An 8578-nucleotide genomic window follows, 5' to 3' on the forward strand; every position below is an offset into this window, starting at 1 on the left:
ATAAGTGATGGCTGACAAAACATCACGCTGCATTATGATTCCCACCCCCACGCCCTCCATCCCCCTGAGGGCCGGCATGACCCTGAGTTACTTGCAGTGTCTGAATCTTTCATGCAAGCGTATGCAAATGTGCGAAGGAAAGTGTGGTCGCTGTGTAGAGTGGTGCAAGGGAGAGGGTGGGGGGGGGGGGCGCGTGGCAAAGAACTATGGACTCTGAAAGATGTAAAACACTTTCTGCGATGTTCGCTGTATTTTCAGCTGCGACTGGTGCCGTTCATTCACCATCATGTCATCGTCGAATACCGTTTTTAGTTCTTTAGGGTTCTTCATTGCAGCCCCTACATACAGGGGAGTATTTTTAAGTCATTTCACTACAACACAAAAACCTTGGTAGCCATTTAAAGCCTTTGTTTGCCTGCCAGGTAACCCAGTGGTGTAATCACATTATAAATTCTTCAGTAGAGTTACTTTTGAAATAGAAAATAAACCTCCTCCTAATACGTCTATTTCCCCTGCTGTTCCCGAGGACCCCCTGTTGCTTAGATTCTATTAATATTTCACTCAAACCTCCAACATGGAGGAGAGAACAATTTTCCTCCGTTGCCAGCATGGAAGGGGGGGAGAAGAAAAGGCTGTGAATCATGCAGAAGAAGTGGCCTCGGTGCTCCGCTCCACTGGCGCACTAGTTTCTGTTTAGTTCACTCCCCCCCCCCCCATTTCCAGAAGGTAAAAATAAGCTTGAACCTGCTCCTTCAGTCCTGATTTACCACCGTGTTGTCAAAGGACTGCAGAGAAAGAAAGAAAGAAAGAAAGAAAGCAAGAAGGGAAAATCAGTATGCAAGTCTTTTAGCCACGTGACGGCCTGAACGCCACAGTGGGTGAGACTGGGGGCGTGCGGTCGCCAAGACAAGGACATCAGTCACTTCCCGTCTCTGGCCTGCAAACATCAGTTGTCCGTCACACGACAAAAAACGTCAACAGCGTCCGTCCGTCCGTCCGTCCTCCGACTTTTATCCTTGTGGCGAACTCAGAACTCTGCTGTGCCTCTGACGTGGGCAGAGAGCAAAGCCATGCGGGCATCTCGGGCGCCGAACTGGACTGATGATGCATGATGCAGTTTCACCTTCTTCTGGGCGCACGTCAACAATGATCAAACCTGGCCGGTTGCTCATTCATGTGTTCCGTGGTATTTCGTTGATGGTATATTATTCCTGTTTGGTTTCGTTTGCTTTAAAAGTGAACTACAAATAAAGGTTGAGTTGAGTTAAACGAAATTGACTTTGTTTTTGTGTGTCCTGGTGGAAACTCGCTCTCCCTGTGTCAGTTTGTCTTCACTCTGCCTGTCCTTGACTTTGACTTCTCTTTCTCATGGGTTCCCACTGAGCCACAGGAGCAGACAGACAGACAGACAGAGGAGTACCGACCTTGCATAGCTGCGGCTTTGATTTGAAGGTTCCTTGTATTTATTTATGTCATTGGTCTTAAAATTCTTGTTTTGCAGCATTACAGAGGGACCGCAGCCTTACGAAATGGACATTTTCTCATTCAGGGATTTGGATTTAGCTTTTTGAACATAATGTTACATTCAATAATCTTGTGTCAGAATGGCGGGGATTTAGCAGCCGGGTCAGTTATGTTTTGTGGAATTTTGTTTTACGTTTTGCTACAGAGTCTTAATCCAAGAGGGCTAGAAATGTGTATGTTATCCACAGTGTCAGAGGTTTTCTTATTCACCTTTCTGCTCCTGACAGACAGTTAGTCGAGAACCTTTCCTTAGCCGTATTCCAGAGATGAAGCCTTGACTTTGAGTGAAAAGTTGTTAATTAACAAAGTTTCACTTTAACTTTATAGTAATAATGCCGCCGTTCATTTTTTTTTTAAATTTAATATAGAGGAATACAAGTGAGACGCGGGTAGAGGGAGAATGTACCATAAGTTCAACACTTGACAGTGAGGTTGTTTCTCCCTCTGACAAGTAAGATGATGGGTTGTTAATATGGAAGTAAAAGCCTGATTAAGATGTGTTTGTATCTGTGTGCATCTTCACGTGCGTGCGTGCGTGCGTGTTTATTATTTTCCCAGTCAAAAAGAGATCCCAGCACACTCAGCCCCGAACGGCTTCTCACAAGCTCTCCCTCTCACACCCGCACTGCCTCCTCCTGCCCATTCAGCCTAAACTAATGGGTTGCCTGAATGAAACTAATGGCCCCTGCAGTTTAAACACGCGCTGAAATATCACACACCACGCAGCTCATGAATATTTCATCAGAGCTGCAGCGGTGAAGAGGGGAAACATGGACGTCTGTTTTCGATCTGCATGATGAGGCACGTAACCATTCGACGCTTTCTCCATTTCAGGAAATAATGTGTTCACAAATCTGAGATCTATGTCTATAATTAGGCTGTTGAAATTTAAGTTGTGAGCTTTGCAACAAGTGCACAGCTGTGCAATGTTGAATTAAATCAAAAGAGAAGCGCACATTGTACTGCTGACAAGAAATCCACAATTTCCTCAACTTCAAGTGTGCTAGGGATCAGCTGAACATTTAAAGAAATTAAAAACAGTCTTCACTTTACTTAAATTGCAAAAATATAGAGATTTGTTTGTTTTTGAACACCCTATATTGTGCAAAACTCCAAACTTTGTGTCTCCAACTTCTGTCTGGACAGACTGTCCTTGAATATTGCCCTTGATCTTCTTTTCCAGTGGGTGTTCAAAGGCACAGTTCTGGAAATTGGCTCTTTGTGATGTCACAAAGGACAATGAAAATACCGAATACCCCATCTTCTGCAGCCGAACTCTGCAGAGGAGCACAGCCGTTGAATGTCTCGCTGTTGGCACACTCTGACACCCTCCCATGGACGACACCTCTCACTTGCGAGATCCCAGCGGGTGCCGGTCTTCTACTACACTGGATAGCAGCCCACTGTCACGTGTGACGCTGACATTTAGCCCCGCTGAGAGTGAAAAGAGGAACACGAGTGCAATGTGTTCCACTTTCACATTCAGTTAAAAAAAAAAATCCTATTATATTTTGGAAATATGAAGGCGAGACGTTGTGCTGGTTGTCTGAAAATGAGGTTTTTGCTTTGGCAAAATTTCATAGAAAAGGCCTCGTATCTGCTGCAATGTGTTTTGTGTCCTATGCAGTGTTGTCGGGATTATTCCATAAAAAGTAATTCAACTTCTGATTACTGATTACTCCTCGTGAAGTAATCTAATTACTTCTTTAACTACTCTGTTTCAGAAGTAATCGATGACTAATTACTTCAGTTAAAAAAAAAAAAGATAAAGTTTTTGATTTTCTCAGTGCTTTGGAATGAACTTTATTAAAGTGCAAAATTTGCAATACCAAATATTGCCTCTGTCCTCTTAACATGAATGAATGTTTGCTCTCTGAACACAAACTGCACATTTCACAGAACAAACTCGTGTACAGCACTGGTGCCTTTTGCACAGTCCATAGTGTTAAAATAATCAGATGATTTAAAAAAACAAAAAAAAACAAAATTGTTACTTGATAAAGTAATTATGATACAATTACCAGTTTTGCCGTAGTAATTTAGTGTCATTACTTCGTTCATCAAAAAGTAGTTTAATTACAGTCGAGGATTACTTAGTAATATATTACTCGCCAACACTGATCCTATGTGACAAACCATTTTTTTTTTGTGTGTGTTTACTTTCCGTTGGTTCTTATGTGTCAGACAGATTTGTTCAGGTTTTTTTTTAACAGCATGAATGCTCCCTCGTCCCTGTTGATGGGCCGCAGGCCCCGCATCCTGATTTCTATGACCTCCCTGATCCAGCGCTGATGTTTGTTTTCTTCGGTGCAGATGACTCCGGCCTTCTCCCAGTCCGTAATGTGGTTTTCTATTTTGCAGTGATTGGTGATGGCTGACTTGTGGTGTTTTTTTTTATTATTATTATTATTATTGCTCTTGTTTGTCTTGTTGCTGTCTCTTTCTCACACTCCTGTTCTTTTTTTCCTTGTAACAAAACTCCTCCCTGTCTCCCCGATGTACGTTTTATTGCGTGATTGGCGTGGAATTTCATTTATTGTGTTGCATTTGTTTTCCGGGTGTATTTTGTCCTCAGTATGGAGCAGGATTTGATAGAGTGTTGTGTGTGGTTCGACTGGTCTGTTAATGTATTTTCTCATTTGTCTTTGGAAACGGTCTGCGACTCCTCTTTTGTCTGCCAGCGTTACCACTCCTCCGGGCTGTCAGATTTTACCAATGGGTCGCGCCTTCAAGTAAGACCTGTAAGTAGGGTTGGGCATCGAGCATCGAGCATCGACTGGAACCGGTTCTAAGGTTCCGCTGCTCCCAGAATGGTTCAAATGTTTAAGTTTCGAAAAGACGCTTGTGTGACACTCTGATGAAGGCGGAAGAACGCGCCGAAAACATGTCAGGTAAAAAGACCCTTAAAAAATCTGTCTTAGGTATAAGAACCAATGAGAAAGTAATTGCAAGAAAAAACGGAATTCACTTAATTCAGCTGTTTCTTTTGGTATATGTCTCATTTTTATAGGTTTTGTTATTTTTAGCCTTGTTCTGAAGTCACGTAGCTATCGTGGATGTAAGTGTGGGAATATTATTTGACAAATGTATTGATCAGTGTCCAATAAGTCCATGAAGGCTGGGCGTCCATCATGGTGTTTGACACTTAGATTAACATTACTTTATAAACCATTAGTTATTAGAAAAGCGTCCCTTGAATCCAGTACTGGGGTGGAAAACGCAGCGTTTCCTATTCACATTCACAGCGACGGCGTACTGATGTTGAGCTGCTGCAGTGCAGCTGCTCAGTCAAGGATCTCTGTGGACTTGCCGATAGTTTGTTTCTACGACTTTAGTCTGAAGTTAAGACCAATTAAACTTTGCTGCAGCCCACATCTAGCTTCAGCTGCTCATTATGTCCCCCCTGATTGGACACAGTGAATTACGCAACCCAGTGCCAAACGATTGGTCCCCTAATGTGAATTATACTGGGTTTTGATGCAGTGCATGGACTTGGTATTGCTACTTGGTAGTTGTAGTGATACGGACATTAAAAAAAAAAAAAAAAAATGCCATTCAAATTTATATCAGCTCTAATGGCATAAATCTTGTCCAATCAAAATGCTTAGCTGGAGTTGTGTAATGCAAAGCTAATGGTTGCGGTGAAACGGGTTTAGTGTGAATGGGGATATAACTCTGAGTCCTAAAGTTGAAAAAATATGAATACAGCAAAATTCCTGGACTTCACAAATCCAATCTCGCTGTTTGCAGTCGAACCCCATGCTGTGATGTTGAACCTTTATTGTGCGCCAGCTGCACTGTCACAATGATTGGTGTCGTGAGCCGAGGGTTTATGTGTGATTCTGCGGCTGCGGGAGCCGTTGGAGGTTGGGGCTGAGCGGCTCTTTACTTGGGAGAATTCCATTAAAATAGTTTCACTTTTAGCTGTTTTCACAGTTCACATAAATTGCTACTTGCATTGTTGCTTTCGGGTGCCTCAAGCGCCGGCTGTGAAACATCACAGTGATTACTGCAGCATCATCAACATCATGGCGCACCACACCGCCTTGTGCGTGCTGCAATCAATCAGTGGTGGGAAGGAAAAATTGTCGCAGTTCGAGTTCAAGTTAAGGGGCCGTGAGGTCTTATGTTGGGAGCCATGAGGATCGACTGAGGGAGACCCTCCGTCCTCACCATTAATAACTCCTGTCAGATGCCCCAAAATGATTTACCTCCATCTCTTGTGGTTGACCTGACCTGTGTAAGTGCGCAGCAGGAACCCTGAGGTCAAACACTGAGCCACTAAATGTTCTCGCTGATCCTTTCAAGGTGGAATATGATTTAGAAAGAGAAGGAAAATCTCTGCTTGCTCATCTATTCAGTCGAGTCTTTGGCTGAAGGAGGTGGAGGCGGACGTTGGTCGTTGGTTTATCGCATAGAATGAGAATCACACTCACACCTACATGGGGGTAACATGTAAACTCCACACAGAAAGAAAAAAGTTCTAAAAAAAACCAACCAAACAAACAAACAAACAAAAATACAAAAAGTCAGGCGGGTGGCGCCTGTCATTATGTTTGACTAAAACTACAAACAAATTACAGCCAACAAATCATCATTGCCTGAATCATCAATTAAAACGTAATGAATATCATCTTAGTCGGGGAGCAGCCAGTCTAGTTAGAATTGGATTTATTCATATTTATTCAAAAACAGATAGTATTTCACAGATCCCGTGATACAAAATTCACTTGTGAAAGTCATTATTGGCCAGCAGTTTCATCCTGTTCCTCCCACAGCACATACACACCTTTGATGCGTTGTTGTGGCTGCTGTCTCTTTTTTCATGCTGTCGCTCTTTTTTAATGGAGTCATGATGGAGTGATCTCTGTATTGATCTATCTCCCTGCTTTGTATTTTAGTGTGTGTGCGTGTGTGTGTGTGTGTGTGTGTGTGTGTGTGTGTGTGTGTGCATACACCTGATTGTATTTCATGTGGTGACATCCCAATCAATCCATTAATTCTAATGGATTCCCGGCCCCTCTGTCCCAACACATGGCTGCTGTGTTGCCGCACGAGATAGATGGGCTGGATTTGGATGTGCCCTTATAAGATTTGCTTTGACAAATCCGCAGGTAGCTGCATGTAATGGGCCTTATGAGATTTCCAGTGGGTCTCCTGAGTTACTATTTGGGCAGTTTGTTTTCATTATAGTTCTGCGGTTCACGGCATCAAGGCCTGGAGGCTTCGGGTGTCTGACTGCAGGAAGTAATACTGTTTGATAAATTCAAAAGTAATGGTTTAAATGAAATGAAACACAAGCTTAAGATGCTGCTTGCTATTGCTATTGCTTTGTTTTTGTTGGTCATCCATGTCAGAAACAGGGAAATATCAGAAATACAGAGGGGTGGCATTAAAAATGCACTTGAGACAGAGAAATGGAGGGATAAGGAGAGCGAGTGCGGATGATGTTGAGACGTCACGTATGGATCATCTGCTGTAATTAGCCGACCTTTTCCCTCAGCCATCACAGCTTCCTGTCTCCATTAGTGCCGGGGCTTTCTCTCTGGCTCACAGCCCTTTAGGTAACAACTGCTGTACTTTACTGATCCTGAAAAAAAATCCAGACTTATCAAGACTTACACTTCAAGGAAATGACTAGGACTATTTCTGCCCTGCCTTCGCTCAACGGCAGCTGGGATTGGCCAAAGCAAAACCCCTTGATCCTCAGTGTAGGAGAAAGCGGGTGTATAGGAAATTAATGAATAGATGAGTACAATTTTTCAGGAATGTAATGTTTATATTGCCGTTGTATGTTTACATTACGACACATCCAATCTCTCCTTAATCACGTGACACATCATCAACCTAGAGCTCCCCATTAAAACAAATACCGTAAATAAAAGTTTCTTATTTGCTTTCAGTCTTCCTACTTTCATGACAAAAAGGGCATTAAAGGTATTTTTGGCTAATTCAATGCAAATTAAAAGTTTGCAAAGTTGAAAATGTTGCTCGAACTTCTTTTATGAACTGGGTGCTTAATGAGAGATAGATTGTGAGAGTGCATACTAAGGAGTTCCATCATTAATATGCAAAATGGGAGCAAAGGGTCACTTTAATTTGCCCCACACAAGTTTTCCTGCATTTCTGCTGCTAACGAGTCAACCAAAACCCAATGATTGTTATTACTTATCTTTTTTTGTCTTTGGTTTTCATTTTCGTCAAAATTCTAAAATCTAAAAAGACAGTTTGATGACTGGATTGCTTGCATTACACTGACTATTGTGAATTGTTAATGTTGTGCCAAAAGTTACATTTATCTTTTTTAATTCTACTTTTCCTACAGTCTCCAGATATGCTGTCAGTTTTTCGGTGATCGCGGTCCACATTTTGTGGTGTTTATGACAGCACAGTACAATCACTCTTTTTTGGGTGTGTATTCCAAACTGCCGTTGTTATACCAGTTCACAGCCGAGTGTAAATATACTTGACACGGAGTCACACGTGGACAAGTACCAGAAATGTGCGGCAGAGTGCCATCTGTTAGCGTTGTCACAAACGAAACGGTATTTTTCCGTTCCAGCAGCCACGGGGACGAAGACCAGCTGCCGCAGTTTCTCTGAAGAAAAATCATTTTGATCCATTTTGTACTCGGGGAAAAGAAGATTTTGAGCCTGTGCAGAAACAGTTCACGATTCCGTGTGTGTGTGTGTGTGTGTGTGTGTGTGTGTGTGTGTGTGTGTGTGTGTGTGTGTGTGTGTGTGTGTGTGTGTGTGTGTGTGTGATCTTTCTCGCGATCTTCCTTTGCGTTACGCTCATGAATGAATGAGGGTTTAAACGTGATGTTTGCCGCCATCTTCTGGATGGATGTCGCAAATGCACGCTTCAAATCCTCGCTGCGCAGAAGCGGTCCATGTGCTGCCAAACTGACAAGCATACATTCCACACGATTTTTGTTTTAATATATAGCAGTCATATCGTAGACGTATTCGCTCTTTAAAAACAAAATGTATCTTCTTTTTTCTTTTTCTTTTTTCTTTTTTAAACAAACAAACAAAAGAAAAGATATTATCGA

This window comes from Nelusetta ayraudi, unplaced genomic scaffold, assembly GCF_046127955.1.
Source record: "Nelusetta ayraudi isolate G7.1 ecotype Tasmania unplaced genomic scaffold, CSIRO-AGI_Nayr_v1 ptg000002l, whole genome shotgun sequence".
NCBI lineage: Eukaryota > Metazoa > Chordata > Actinopteri > Tetraodontiformes > Monacanthidae > Nelusetta > Nelusetta ayraudi.